The sequence below is a fragment of the Canis aureus genome, chromosome 10, assembly GCF_053574225.1.
Source record: "Canis aureus isolate CA01 chromosome 10, VMU_Caureus_v.1.0, whole genome shotgun sequence".
Classification (NCBI taxonomy): domain Eukaryota; kingdom Metazoa; phylum Chordata; class Mammalia; order Carnivora; family Canidae; genus Canis; species Canis aureus.
Genome location: NC_135620.1, coordinates 51,355,822 through 51,370,859, shown reverse-complemented (window position 1 = coordinate 51,370,859; position 15,038 = coordinate 51,355,822). Strand labels below are relative to the sequence as shown.

At 40.8% G+C, this 15,038-nt stretch overlaps 1 long non-coding RNA gene across 1 annotated transcript in view; it reads left to right on the top strand.

Annotated features, from left to right (window-relative positions):
• The window catches only part of LOC144321736 (uncharacterized), a 117,347-nt gene that overhangs the window by 29,268 nt on the left and 73,041 nt on the right, over nucleotides 1-15,038 (top strand). The window lies entirely within an intron of this gene.

Genomic DNA, 15,038 nt, shown 5'->3' with positions numbered 1-15,038 from the left:
CTTGGAGATTACATAGCATGCTACACATACAACATTTAGCCCTGAGTCTAGAAGCTGGTGAGGCCTTGCCCGAAAGCTATTTTTGGACAGTTTGAATTGTGTACCACCCTCAGCCAAAGGACACAAATTTCCTGCTGTAGCTGACTTGTATGGATATCTCTGCGACCTCTTCAGTGCAGTGGTGTCTTTTTCAAAAGTTATTTGACCTAGGTCAGCTTCTGGAAGGGTTCCCTCCAGCCTCATATTTGCTTACTCATCCTGTTCCAAATCTCTGGGCACAAGGTCCCTATATCCTGTTGGTGTTACAGACTTTCTCTTTGCATTGTCTCTACCTTGATCCATCTCTTGCTCTGTTGGTACCTTCACTGTGATTTTCCAGAGGACACTGCTACTTTATACCCTGAAAGCCAAGCCAGATTCCCATGTCCCAACCTTTCTTGAATACTGCTGCCCAGATCAGGTTTCTCTTTCTTTACAGGAGGGAAGGTACAGACCACAGCCATTAGGTTTCATGGCTTCATTTTCCACCAACTTTCCCAAATCTGTTAGTCTGTGACATATCTATAAATTTTTCAGAGTAGCTTCAAGGGCTAGAAGGTGATTTGAGAAAGTTTCTCCAGCTCCATCCAGTCACCATTTGGTTTTTTCACATTCATACTCTGCCTTCAAACATGGCATCACTGTAACCTTTCTGGAGGTGACCAGGGTCATTTGGTCCACCTGCCCAATCACACACACAAATGTCCCCCAGCATCTGGCCTTCCTCCCTCGCTTTTCCATTGTGTTGATTGCAAATTCTACTAAATAGAATGTTGCAATAATTTTGCTTTCTATAGCCTGAGGCTGTGCTAAAGGTATACTTTTGCTTATACTTTGGCACACTGATTGGAAGAATGTGCCCTGAATTCTGTTTTGTTTCCATTAACCTTTTTCTGAGAAATTACCGACCCTGAATGTTGGAACCGCAAATGGATTCTTTTAACGAGTATCCTGTCAGGATGCAACCTCTGTGTATTATGTGGCTCTTAGTCTGCAAATGCTTCCTCTTAATGCATCAATTCCCTTAAGAAGTATTTATTTGAGTGACTTTCCCTGTATTAGGATGTTAGGAATACTTCTCTTTCTGCTGTTTTAGGAAACCTACAGTCAGAAGAATTTACAGTTCACTTATTTTTATAGCTGGCAGGAGCTATTTGAAGCCTGGCCTCTCACTTCTACCTGCTTGAGAACTTCCCAAATCAATGATTCTTCTGATTTCTCTGTAGACTTTGTCTTAATCCCGTGCTCTCAGTCTTAAGACTGAGATATTTGTATCCTGATGTCTTCTGTTTGTTTCTGTCATCCTTGAGGAAATCATGCAAATTCTTTCCTAGCTCAACACAAAGCAGAATTGGGCCATTATCGTTTTGCCTCGAGTTAGAGACTGTGAGGTGAAGCAGCAACATGCTTTGGATCTTACATCATTCGGGTGGAAGCCTCTTTACTGTTCACTGCAACACCATGTCTATGGAATGGCTCCCTAAAGTTACCATTAGAGGATGGATCAGGATCAGATATACTTTTAGAAAGCAAACCCAGTCAGCAGCACAATCTGCTTTCTTGGATTCTTCATTATTTTTGAGTGATGCTGCCAACATCTCAGGACCTTAAAGCAGGTTGATCATGGGCTGATCCCCATGGCTGCTGTCCAGGCCTCTTTGGAGATTTTCAGGGTTCAGGTCTTAGCAGATTCCTAAGGATTTGTTCTTCTCAGCTCTACCTGTCTTTAATTCTCTTCTCCATTTTCTATTATGGTAAGAATGAAAAACAATAACAAAAAAGACCTGTTAAAAGCAGTGCTTGGTTCCTATCAGTGAGTACATTTTGAAGGCCCTTGGGGTCTTGGGGGTCGATTTTCATGTGTGTGAGTATAAGCATTTGCGTGTGCAAATGGGGGGGTGGGCAGGGCACAGAGTAGAGAGAGGGAGGAGTTGGAGACTCTGGAGTGGTCAGGGAATATAACCAAAGTGAAAAACAAGTGCTCCCTCATGCCTTGCCGGAGAGTCAGCCCAGAAAGCAAAATGAATTGCATTTAGTCTGTGCCCTCCTTTCCCCCCAAACTGCTTGCAGTGCTCTGACTCCTCAATCTGAGTTATTGGTGACAAGTGAAATTAAACAACCTGGCTTCTAGGTAGTGAAATGTCTCACGAATACCTTGGCCTTTGTCAGAAAACTAAGCAGAACTGACTCCAGATGGTACCTGTAGGGTGCATTGTAATCTTTCTGCACACATTACTTCTATTTGCATTTGTGAGGTCTAACCTGTTGTGAAGCAACATGCTGTCAGAGGGGCTCTAGGAAAGAACCTTCATCATCACAACATCACATTGGTCTCAGTTGTTTCTGAACAAATGAGAGCCAGAAATCACTGAGGAAGAATGCAAACTGAAACTAAGGGAAACAGTTTTCACTTGGTCAGGGGAATGTGTGTGTGTGTGTGTGTGTGTGTGTGTGTGTGTGGCAGCAGCTAGAGGTTCTAACCCAGGGGATATCTTCCCACCATCTCTTGATCATATAGAGCAGGGATCCTGCCATTTGGTTGTCATTGACTTCTCCAGATGCCATGAGCAGCCTTGAATGAGCATGCTAGACCAAGGGAGAGAGGAAGGGGACCTTTTAACCAGAGTGAGATCTACAGAAAATGAAGCTGAGGAACCATCAGTTGGTGGAGGGGACCAGGGTGAGCTAAGAGAGGGTGCAGTGAACAAAGGCAACAGGAGAAAGGAGAACAAATGTTGTCTTTCAGAGACATAAGCAGTAATCAAAGTAGAGTGAAAGAGAAGAGAAATGGAAGAAAAATAAGTCAAAAAAAGAGATAAAATCATTCAAAACAAGGGGTGCCTGCGTGGCTCAGTCAGTTAAGCATCTGCTTTAGACTTAGGTCATGATCCTTGGGTTCTGGGACTGAGCCCCGCACTGGGCTCCCTGCTCAGTGGGGAGCCTGCTCCTCCTTCTTCCTCTGCCCCTCCTCCTGTCATGCTTGCTCTCTTTCTCTCAGATAAATAAATAAATAAATAAATAAATAAAATCTTAAAAAACAAAACAAACAAAAAAACAAGAGCTAAAGAGCCGGAAAGAACACTGTACAGAAATGGCCCAAAATTTTATTTTATTTTATTTTTTTATTTTATTTTATTTTTTTAGAAATGGCCCTAAATTGAGTTTAGGGCCACCACTGGCTGGAAGCAGGGCAGGAGAGTGTCAGGAGGCTGTTGCTGGAAGTCTGAGGTCTGAGTTGCTCACAGAACTGCTCTGGCAGAGATGATCCTGGAAGATCTGCCCAGTGACCTGTTTCCACATGGCCTCATCTCGCTGCTTTTATAAACTCCAAGAAAGCACTGGAGGCCATCTTCTGTCTCCTGATGTGAGGATGGTAGAGGATGGTATATGGAGAAGAGGAGAAGGAAAGGAGGAGAGACAAGAGACACCATCTATCTTATTGCTACATCTCTGTATCCTCATTAAAAAAATATGGCAAAATGTAATAGTACCCAACTCAGAGAGTCCTTGTGAGGATTAAGACTGTTATATTAATTAAACAAGGAAACCAATAGACTGAGGTGGCTCTAATGCCTTGATAACCTCCACAAGCAAACCAAAATCTAAGCTTGTCACAAATGGCCAACTAGGCCTCAAGTTTCAGCCAATCGATAATTCCCTTCCTTTGCTTCTGCCTTTTCTCTATGCCTGTCAGTCTTTCCCTTGGCTCCTGCTGGTGGAACGCTCCCAACCGCTTGCAGTTTGGTGCTGTTCAACTTGAATAATCTATTCTTTGCACAAATAAACTCTTAAAATGTTTAATGAGCCTCAATTTGTCTTTTAACAAGGGATAATACAACTTTCCTGGCTCAATAAACGTGAGCTATTTTTAGTACCCATCCATATGGTCTTTAAAAAAAGTACAAAAATATTAACATAGTAATTTTTGTTGAGTAGTAACACCAGTTACTACATAGTACTCACAACCAAAAATACACACTCACACACAGGTGTGCACAGAAGGAAGGAATTCATGCATACACACACACATACAGGTGTGCACAGAAGGAAGGAATTCATGCATACACACTCACACACAGGTGTGCACAGAAGGAAGGAATTAAAATCTGAACAGTGATTACTTTTAGAAAGTGGATTGTTGCTATTTTATTTTTCTTCCCATGCTTGGCTGTATTTCTACAGTGAACATGAACTCCTTTTGTAGTAAAGAACACGTTATTCTTTTTTATAAAAAAAAATTTATTTATTTGACAGAGAGAGAACATGAAAGAGCATGCAAAAGCATGAGCAGGGGGCAGGGCAGAAGGAGAGAAACCCAAGCAGACTCCGTGGAACCTGCTGCGGGGCTTGATCCCATGACGCCGAAATCACGATCTGAGCTGAAATCAAGAATCGGAGGCTTAACTGACTGTGCTCCCCAGGCATGCTCAAACACATTTAAACAGCTTCCAGAGTCAATCCCAACAAGGTTCATTATCAGTCTTTTTTCTGATGCCTCCTCAAATACAGACTCAGGAAGGTGTAACATCACTCTTGTTCTCACTCTTCCTCCCATGTGCATTCACTGTAGTTGGGGTTTACTGGCTACCCCATTGGTGCCTTGCAGCTCAGAGAGAGAAGCATGTTGGCACTTGGTAAGAGGTGGAAGTTACTCAGTCCTAATTGTCTCACTTGTGCTTTAGCAAAGACGCCTAAAGTTCCTAACAAAAGTCTTATTTGCTTACAGCTGTGTCAGTTAAGGAGCCAAAATGGCAGGCAGACTTGGATCGAGGCAAGGCTTCCCAAGATCTGCAATAGGAAGGCTAATTTTTCGGAGGGCTATCTCTTTGCATATGCTTTATTAATCGGTGGGCATTGCCATAAAAAAATTGGCTTTTAGCTGAGGCAACCTTCTGAGGGTGGCTTTGGAACAGCTGCTCTAGACTAGAAAGTGCACTCTCCAACTGGGTGTGCATATGAACCACCTGGGGATTGCTGGGAGCGCCTGAAAGCAAGCATTTGTCAGCGGAGCAATGCCTTCCCTGGGCTCTGTCTGGAAATGGAAGATGTCATGTTGTGTTTCCATTGCCTCTCTGCTAGAATCCAACGAATAGCATTGTACGATGTTGTGGAATCTGGGTGATTTTTGGTGGTGATGATGGGTTTGGGGAGCAAGGAGGAGGAGGGCGGTGCTGTGGTATCCACAGTCCCATCGGAAATTTAGGAGAGAGGCAGAGAAAGAGTTAAGAGTTAGACGTCTGTGCCTGGGAATTGCGCTCCACCTCAGCTTAAGCACTGCTTCATATTTTGATCTGCTCTGGCACGTTTTGATTTTGGGCAAAGATTCAGCCTTGTCCGTGTTGCCAGAGGCTGTGTATGTAATAGAGGCATCACATGCAGTGACAGGCTTGTAGAAAAAGCACTGTGCCCTGATACAGATCAAACGGGAGCATTTCCATTGAGAAGTACAGCCCAGGTTGTTTTTTGCATCCCAGTGGTAATTTGGCTGCTTGGGGTCACGGTCAGCGGCTGTCCAGGTATAGGATGCTCAGTGATGCCGATGGATGTTGGACTCTGCATCCCCCGGCAGCCTGGATCTTAGGTGGAGAGGCAGCCTTGATGGAGAAGCGTCCTGAGCAGAGGACTGGGGATATAGAACCCTGAATCCTGGCACCCCAGGTTGTTCAGACCTTGGGCAGGACTCTGATCCTTTGTGAAAAAACTGACTGCAACAACTAAGAGCTAAAGCACAGGGATGATTTGCTCTTTATTCCTCATTCTTCTTCTGGCTACTGCCTCTCTCTCTCTCTCTCTCTCTAGCATCCTAGAAGATGGGAGGTAGAAGAGGGAGCAGAGACAAGTCAGGGCATGGTTTCTCCTCCTAATTTATTAGTGGTTCTATTAAAAGGTACTGTGGTGGTGGGAAACTAATGGTAACTAGGAATACAAAAAATATTGGATAATTTGGGGTTTCAAATTATCTATGACTTATTGCAAGTACCAGTCAACCCCTTTTCCATACATGAGGGGCAGGGCCTGTAAGCCTTGAGTTCTATATCTGGTGTTAAAAATTTGCATTAATCCATTTTCATGTCCAGGTAGGTTGATGAGCAGTTTGGCTACTCATCGTTTTTCCACTTTGATTTTGGCTGAGGCTCTTTAAGCGTGCTCTGTGTTGACTGATGGATAAATCCATATAAAACATTCACTGCACGCCTACTGTGCACCAAGCCCTGAGCAGAGATGACAGAAAATTAAGCACATAATTAGGATATGATGTAGTAAATGTCCGATAAGGAAAACCTCATGTGTCTTGGAGCATGTAGCAGGGATCTTAGGAGAATCAAAGAAGATATGGCATAAATGACTTGTAAGTTGAGATCTAAAGATGAATAGAGTTAACTGGGAAGGGACCAAGATTCTAAGCAGTGGGACCAGTCTGAGCAGCCCTCATAATTCCTTTCTCCTGGGGACATATACTTAGGAAGTCATAGTAAGAAGAAACTCCTCTCATAAAGACCAAGTTGGAAGATAGTTATTAATAGATTTCTTATCAAGGAGAACTTCATTTATCTCTCACTTATAACCCCTGCCCATGTGGTTTTGTATGATGGCTATCTGCGTGCATCTCCGAAGCATGTCTACAGGCCCTGAAAGGCCTTAGTTATCTCTGTATCTTTCAGATGGGGTTTTGCACATGGGCTGGCTGAATGTTGAATTAAAGAATAAATGGATTCAGGGGACAGTGGAAATTAAGTCTACATCCCATACCGATAGGGAGGGCAAAAAATCATAATGTGTGATGCTGACTCTTGAACTCTATCCAGATTGGCCAGTGGCCTAGCTATCTCTGACTTCCCTGAAGGTTCCGATTCTTGGCCATTCTGCTCAGAACTGCTATTCTTTTTGTCAGACTGGCGGGGTTTAGCCTGGGATGGGCACACTGACTAATATTCCTTCAAATATCTCATTCTGCATCCAAGTTGTTATGATTTCAGGCTTGGGTGTACATAGCTCATTTAACAAATAACTTTATAGTTCCACTTGTTTGAACACAACTGAGAATTTCCTAGGCCCTAGGCACTGTGGTTGGTACATGCTGACAGTACAGGGATGAATAAGTCAGGGTTTAAGGTCTAAAGTTAGGATTACACATCAAGGGTGGTGTGGGTGGGTTGGAGTGGATGTATAGGAAGTCCCAATGTCAAGGTTTTGAGCAGAAGTTCTTCACGACACCAAAAGGTAATATGGTCTTGATTTAGGAGCTTCTAAGATAATTTTGGCAGGATATAGGACTTGGCCTCTTGGAGATTATATTTTTGCCCAACTTGCTTTCTTGCTGGTGGGTACAAAACCATATTCTTTCATACTGAGCTCTCTTTGGGTCCTGGACTGGGTGGATTTCAGGTCATCTGGGAGACGTACACCCACCAGATTCTAGACTGATGATCTCTGTGGCTTGAAGAAATTGATGTGCCTCTGTAATACTGTGAAGTAATAAGAATAATATATTAGGTCTTTGTTCCTAGCTCCTGGTGTATAGTACCTAAAACTTGTAATTTCTTGAGTGATAGGGATGATAAGTATGTTTTATGTTACAATATTTGGTCTTAGTCCCTCCTTCCTGACACAAGAGGTTCTTCTTCTTTTTTTTTTTTTCTAAGAGCTTCTTTTTCTTTAAATTTTTATTTAAATTCTAGTTAGTTAACATACAATGCCATATTGGTTTCAGAAGTAGAATTCAGTGATTCATCACTTCTATATTGCACCTAGTGCTCCTCACAAGTACCCTCTTTATTCCCCATCCCCACCCACTTCCCTCCATCAGTTTGTTCTCTATCAGTAAGAGTCTTTTATGGTTTGTTTCCCTCTCTTTTCCCCCTCCCCATGTTCATCAGTTTTGTTTTTTAAATTCCGCATATGAGGGGATCCCTGGGTGGCTCAGCGGTTTGGCGCCTGCTTTGGCCCAGGCCACGATCTTGGAGTCCCGGGATCGAGTCCCACGTTGGGCTCCCTGCATGGGGCCTGCTTCTCCCTCTGCCTGTGTCTCTGCGTCTCTCTCTCTCTGTGTTTCTCATGAATAAATAAAAAGTTAAAAAAAAATTCCGCATATGAGTGAAGCCATATGGTATTTGTCTTTCTCTGACTGACTTATTCCTTTAGCATAATGCACTCTAGTTCCATCCAAATCATTGCAAATGGAGCAGCCCCGGTGGCGCAGCGGTTTAGCGCTGCCTGCAGCCCAGGGTGTGATCCTGGAGACCTGGGATCAAGTCCCACATCGGGCTCCCTGCATGGAGCCTGCTTCTCCCTCTGCCTGTGTCTCTGCCTCTCTCTCTGTCACTCATGAATAAATAAATAAAATCTTAACAACAAAAACAAAAAACAAATCATTGCAAATGGTAAGATTTCATTCTTTTTGATGGCCAAGTAGTATTCTATTGTGTGTGCATGCACACACACGTGTGTGTGTGTGTATCACATCTTCTTTATTGATTCATCAGTCAATGGACATTTGGGCTCTCTATAGCTTAGCTATTGTTGATAATGCTGCTATAAATATCAGGGTGCATATATCCCTTTGAGTCTATATTTTTGTATCCTTTCGGTAAATCCGTGGTAGTAAAATTGCTGGATCATAGGGTGGTTCTATTTTTAACATTTTTTAAAAAAGATCTTATTTATTCATGAGAGACACAGAGAGAGAGAGAGGTAGAGACACAGGCAGAGGGAGAAGCAGGCTCCTTGCAGGGAGCCTAACGCGGGACTGGATCCCAGGCCTCCAGGATCATGCCCTGGGTGGAAGGCGGCACCAAACTGCTGAGCCACCTGGGCTTCCCTATTTTTAACGTTTTGAGGAGCCTCCATACTATTTTCCAGAGTGGCTAGACCAGTTTGCAAGAGGGTTCCCCTTTTTCTGTATCCTCACCAACACCTATTGTTTCTTGTGTTGTTGACTTTAGCCATTCTGACAGATGTGAGGCAGTATGTCATTGTGGTTTTGATTCATATTTCCCTAATGATGAGCGATGTAGAGCATTTTTTCATGTGTCTGTTAGCCATCTGGATGTCTTCTCTGGAAAAATGTCTGTCAATGTCTTCTGAGCATTCTTTAACTAGATTATTTGCTTTTTGGGTGATGAGTTTGATGAGCTCTTATTGATTTTGGATGCTAACCCTTTTTCTGATATGTCATTTGCAAATATCTCCTCCCATTCTGTAGGCTGCCTTTTAGTTTTGTTGGTTATTTCTTTTGCTGTACAGAAGCTTTTTATCTTTTTTTTTTTAAGATTCATTTATTTATTCATGATAGACACAGAGAGAGAGAGAGAGAGGCAGAAACATCAGCAGAGGGAGAAGCAGGCTCCATGCAGGGAGCCCGATGTGGGACTCCATCCCAGGGCTCCGGGATCATGCCTTGAGCCGAAGGCAGACGCTCAACTACTGAGTCACCCAGGCGTCCCAAAGCTTTTTATCTTGATGAGGTCCCAATAGTTCATTTTTACTTTTGTTTCCCTTGCCTATGGGATATATCTAGTAATAATTTGCTACGGTCCAGGTCAAAAGGTTGCTGCCTGTGTTCTCCTCTAGGATTTTGGTAGTTTTCTGTCTCACATTTAGGTCTTTCATCTATTTTGAATTTATTTTTGTGTGATATACGAAAGTGGTCCAGCTTCATTCTTCTGCATGTGGCTGTCCAGTTTTCTCAACACCATTTATTGAAGAGACTGTCTTTTTTTGTGTGTAGATATACTGATATTTCAGAATTGCTTTGGTTATTTGGGGTCTTTGGGGTTCCGTACACATTTTAGGATTGTTTGTTCTAGCTCTGTGAAGAATGCTGGTGGTATTTTGATGGGGATTGCATTAAATGTGTAGATTGCTTTGGGTAGTATAGACATTTTAACAATGTTTTCTAATCCATGACCATGGAATGCTTTTCCATTTATTTGTATCCTCTTCAATTTCTTTCTTTAGTGTTCTATCGTTTTCAGAGTACAGATATTTTACCTCTTTGGTCAATTTTATTCCTACATATCTTATTGTTTTTGGTGCAATTGCAAATGGGATCAATTCCTTGATTTTTTTTTTTTTTTTGCTGCTTCAGTATTGGTATATAGAAATGCAACAGATTTCTGCACATTGATTTTATATTCTGCAACTTTGCTGAATTCATGTATTAGTTCTAGCAATTTTTTGGTGGAGTCCTTCGGGTTTTCTATATAGAGTATCATGTCATCTGCAAATAGTGGAAGTTTGACTTCTTCCTTGATGATTTGGATAACTTTACTTCTTTTTGTTGTCTGATTGCCGAGGCTAAGACTACCAGTACTATGTTAAATAGTAATAGTGATGATGAGAGTGGACATCTTTGTCTTGTTCCTAACCATAGGGGAAAGGCTCTCAATTTTTCCCCATTGAGGATGATATTAGCTGTGAGTCTTTTGTATATGGCCTGTATAATGTTGAGGTGTGTTCCATCTATCCCTACTTTGTTGAGGGTTTTTATCAAAAAAGGATGCTGTGTTTCTTCAAATGCTTTTTCAGCATCTATTGACAGGATCATATGGTTCTTATCCTTTATTTTAATAATATGGTATATTATGATTAATTTGCAAATTTTGAACCACGCCTGTGGCCCAGGAATAAATCCCACTCGATTGTGGTGAATAATTCTTTTAATGTATGGTTGAATTTGATTTGCTAGCATTTTATTGAGAATTTTTGCATCTATGTTCATCAGGGATATTGACCTATAATTCTCCTTTTTAGTAAGGTCTTTTGTTTTGCAATCAAGTTAATACTGGCTTGATAGAATGGGTTTGGAAGTTTTCTTCCTTTTATTTTTTGGAACAGTTTGAGAAGAATAAGTATTAACTCTTCTTTAAATGTCTAGTAGGATTCCCTTAGGGGGTCATCTGGCCCTGGACTTTTGTTTTTTGGGAGATTTTTTTTTAAAGACAGTGGATTTTTCTTAAAGATTTTATTTATTCATGAGAGAGACACAGAGAGAGACAGGGACATAGGAATAGGGAGGAGAAGCAGGCTCCAGGCAAAGAGCCTGATGCAGAACTTGATCCCCGGACTCCGGGATCAGCCCTGATCCAAAGGCAGATGCTCAACTGCTGAGCCACCCAGGCATCCCTGTTGGGAGATTTTCGATTACTGATTTAATTGCTTTGCTAGTTATGAGTATGTTCAGATTTTCTATTTCTTCCTTGTTTCAGTTTTGGTAGTTTGTAAGTTTCTAGGAATTTGTTCTTTTCTTCTAGGTTGCCCAGTTTGTTGGCATATCATTTTTCACAGTATTCTCTTAGAATTGTTTGTATTTCTGTGGTGTTGGTTGTGATCCTTTTTCATTCATGATTTTATCTATTTGGGTCCTTTCTCTTTTCTTTTTGACAACTCTGGCTAGAGTTTTATCAATTTTATTAATTCTTTCAAAGAACCAGCTCTTCGTTGCATTAATCCTTTCTACTGTTTTTGTTGTTGTTGTTGTTTGTTTGTTTGTTACTATATCATTTATTTCTGCTCTAATCTTTATTATTTCCCTTCTTCTACTGGCTTTAAGCTTTGTTTACGGTTCCTTTTCTAGCTCCTTTTCTAGATATATTTAGGTGTAAGATTAGATGGTGTATTTGAGACTTTTCTTGCTTCTTGAGGTAGCCCAGTGTTGCAGTATACTTCCTTCTTAGGACTACTTTTGCTGCATCCTAAAGGTTTTAGACTTATTTTTCATTTTTATTTGCTTCCATGTATTTTTTTTATTTCTTCCTTAATTTCCTGATTAACCCATTCATTCTCTAGTAGAATATTCTTTATCCTTCACGTATTTGTGGACTTTCCAAATTTTTTCTTGTGGTTGACTTCAAGTTTTATAGTGTTGTGGTTTGAAAATATGATCTTGATCTTTTTGTACTTGTCAAGGGCTGATTTGTGACCCAGTGTGTGATGTATTCTGGAGAATATCCCATGTGCGCTTGAAAAGAATATATATTCTGTTGCTTTAGGATGAAATGTTCTGAATATATCTGTGAAGTCCATCTGGTCCAGTGTGTCATTCGAAGCCATTGTTTCCTTGTTGATTTTCTGCTTAGATGATTTTACAGCTTTCATTGCTCTAAGTGGGGTGTTAAGTTCTCGTACAATTATTGTTATTATTTCAGTGAATTTCTTTATGTTTATTATTAATTTATATATTTAGGTGCTCCCAAGTTGGGGGGCATAAATATTTACAATTGTTACATCTTCTTAATGGATAGACCCCTTAATTATGATACAATGTCCTTATTTCTCTTGTTACAGTCTTTGGTTTAAAATCTAGTTTGTCTGATATAAGTATGGCTACTCCAGCTTTCTTTTGACATCCTTTAGCATGGTAGATGGTTCTCCATTCCCTCACTTTCAGTCTGCAGATATTTTAAGTCTAAAATGAGTTTTTTTATAGACAGCTTATAGATGGATCTTTTTTTTTTTAATCCATTTCTGATACCTTATGTCTTTTGATTGGAGCCTTTAATCCATTTACATTCAGAGTAATTATTGAAAGATATGAATTTAGTGCCATTGTATTACCTATAGAGTTGGTATTTCTCTGATATTCTCTGGTCCTTTCTAGACTTTGTTGCTTCAGGTCTTTTTTCCTCCCCTCAAAGAGTTCCTCTTAAAATTTATTGTAGGGATGGTTTAGTGGTCATGAATGCCTTTAGTTTTTGTTTTTCCGGGTAACTCTTTATCTCTTCTTCTATTCTGAATGGCAGCCTTGCTGGATAAAGTATTCTTGGCTGCATATTTTTTCCCATGCAGCGCGTTGAATATATCCTGCCACTGTCTTCTGGTCTGCCAGGTTTTGGTGGACAGATCTGTTATGAATCTGATCTGTCTTCCTTTGTAGGTTAAGAACTTTTTTTCCCTTGCTACTTTAAGGATTCTTTCCTTGTGTGTGTATTTTGTGAATTTGACTATGATATGCCTTGGTGATGGTCGGCTTTTGTTAAATTTAATGGGAATTTTCTGGGCTTTTGGATTTTGATGTCTGTGTCCTTCTCCAGATTAGGGAAGTTTTCAACTATAATTTGTTTGAGTAAACCTTCTACCTCCTTTTCTGTCTCTTCATCTTCTGGGACTCCTATGATATAAATGTTATCGTATCTTAATAAGTCACTGAGTTCCCTAAGTCTACCTTTATGATCCATTATATTTCTTTCACTTTTTAGCTTCATTATTTTCTAATTTTATCTTCTGTATCACTGATTCGCTCCTCCACTTTATCCATCCCCCCCTTTTTTTTTTTTGGTTTCCATATGTGTTTGCATGTTGGTTATAGGTTTTTTTTTTATTTCATCCTGACTAGATTTTAGTTCTTTTATCTCTGCAATAAGGGATTTTTTAGTGTCTTCTATGCTTTTTTTCAAGCCCAGCTAGTATCCTTATAATTGTTGTTTTAGATTTTAATTCGGACATCTTACTTGTATTTGTATTGATTAAATCCCTGGCTGTGAGTTCTACTTCCTCTTCTTTCTTTTGGGGTGAATTTCTCCATCTCATCATTTGTCCAGAAATGAAAAGAAGAAAGAACAAAAACCAAAACAAAGAAAAAAAACCAAAAGACCAAAAAAACCACCTAGATCCTGAGTGTGTTTTCATCTGCTTGTTAAGAGTCTAGGTCCCAAAATACAAACACACACACACACACACACACAAAGAAAACAAGTATATAAAAGTACAAATTTAAAAGAATTATTAAAAAATTTAAAACAGGAATTAAAAAATAAAATAAATGAAAAAATAATAACAAAATGAAGAATAAAAGTAAAAAGGAAGCTAGACCCTATTTCTCCTAGAGCCAAAGCTTTGCAACACTCTGATCAGTAGACTTGGTGGGACCGAGTTGCTTGTGGGATTTTTCTGGGGCAAGGGCCTCCTGTGCTGAGTCTCAGGCTGACTTGTTTCAGTGGAAATGTGCCTCCAGGGCACAGGGGGCAGGGCTTGGTGTAAGTGGCTCTGCCTTCTACTAGGTGGCATTGTTTTGTTCTCTGAAGGCCTTCAGTACTGATGAGTGGGATGAATATGGTGGTACCCTGCTCTTTAGCCCAGGAGCTAGAGGTTTGTGCTCCCTGCTCTTCAGTGAGCCCTCACAGAAGAGCAATCAATCACCCCTCTAGTGTCCCCAATTTCTATCTGAGCCTTTCATTCTCCCTTCCTGTGTCTGAGCTTTTTTATCTCAGGCACCTGACTGAGTTTCCAAACTCCAATTTTAGGGACTCCAATAGGTGCAGACCCACTTTGTTCCTCCAGGGGAGGGTTTCCCTGTGCTTTTGCCATATTTGGGCCTGTCCCAGGAAAGCGGTTGCACTACCATGTAGTGATTCGCAGTTTATGGCAAAACAGAACAGAAAGCTGGCACCAAGACCCACTGCTCCCAGTAGGCTTCCCCACTCCGATGCCTGCAACAGTGCAGTGTGTTGGCACCACCTGTTCTTGCAACCCAGGGGATCCAAGACCATGCTGTCACTCTGCTTCGCTGCCTGAGCAGAGATTCCATTCTGCTTCGCTGCCTGAGCACCTTTAAGACAGGCATGTCCCCCACACTAGCAGGCTTCTAAAAGTTCAGATTTTGAGCTCCATATAATATAATACTTTGTGATAGCCTCCGTAAGCAGGCTCCCTCCCCACCATGGTATCTAGAGTTATATCTCCTCCATGTCTATTCTACATACCTTCAACTTATAGACTATAGATTTTGTTCTCTCAGAACCCTGATGGATTTCTTGGGTGTTCAGAATGACTTGGTAACTATCTAACTGTGTTTGAGGGATAAGATAAGCTTAGGGTCCCCCTACTCCTCCATTGTCTTAATGTAGGCTAATTTTAATTTTTACATTGTCTATGAACAAAGGGGCCTGGACATAAGATAATAGAGAAAACGTATAAAGGGTTAACAAAATAAGCTATCTCTAGTAATACTAGAAGAAAGCAAAGTTGATACACTAATTAGAAACAATGCTTACCTTTTCTTG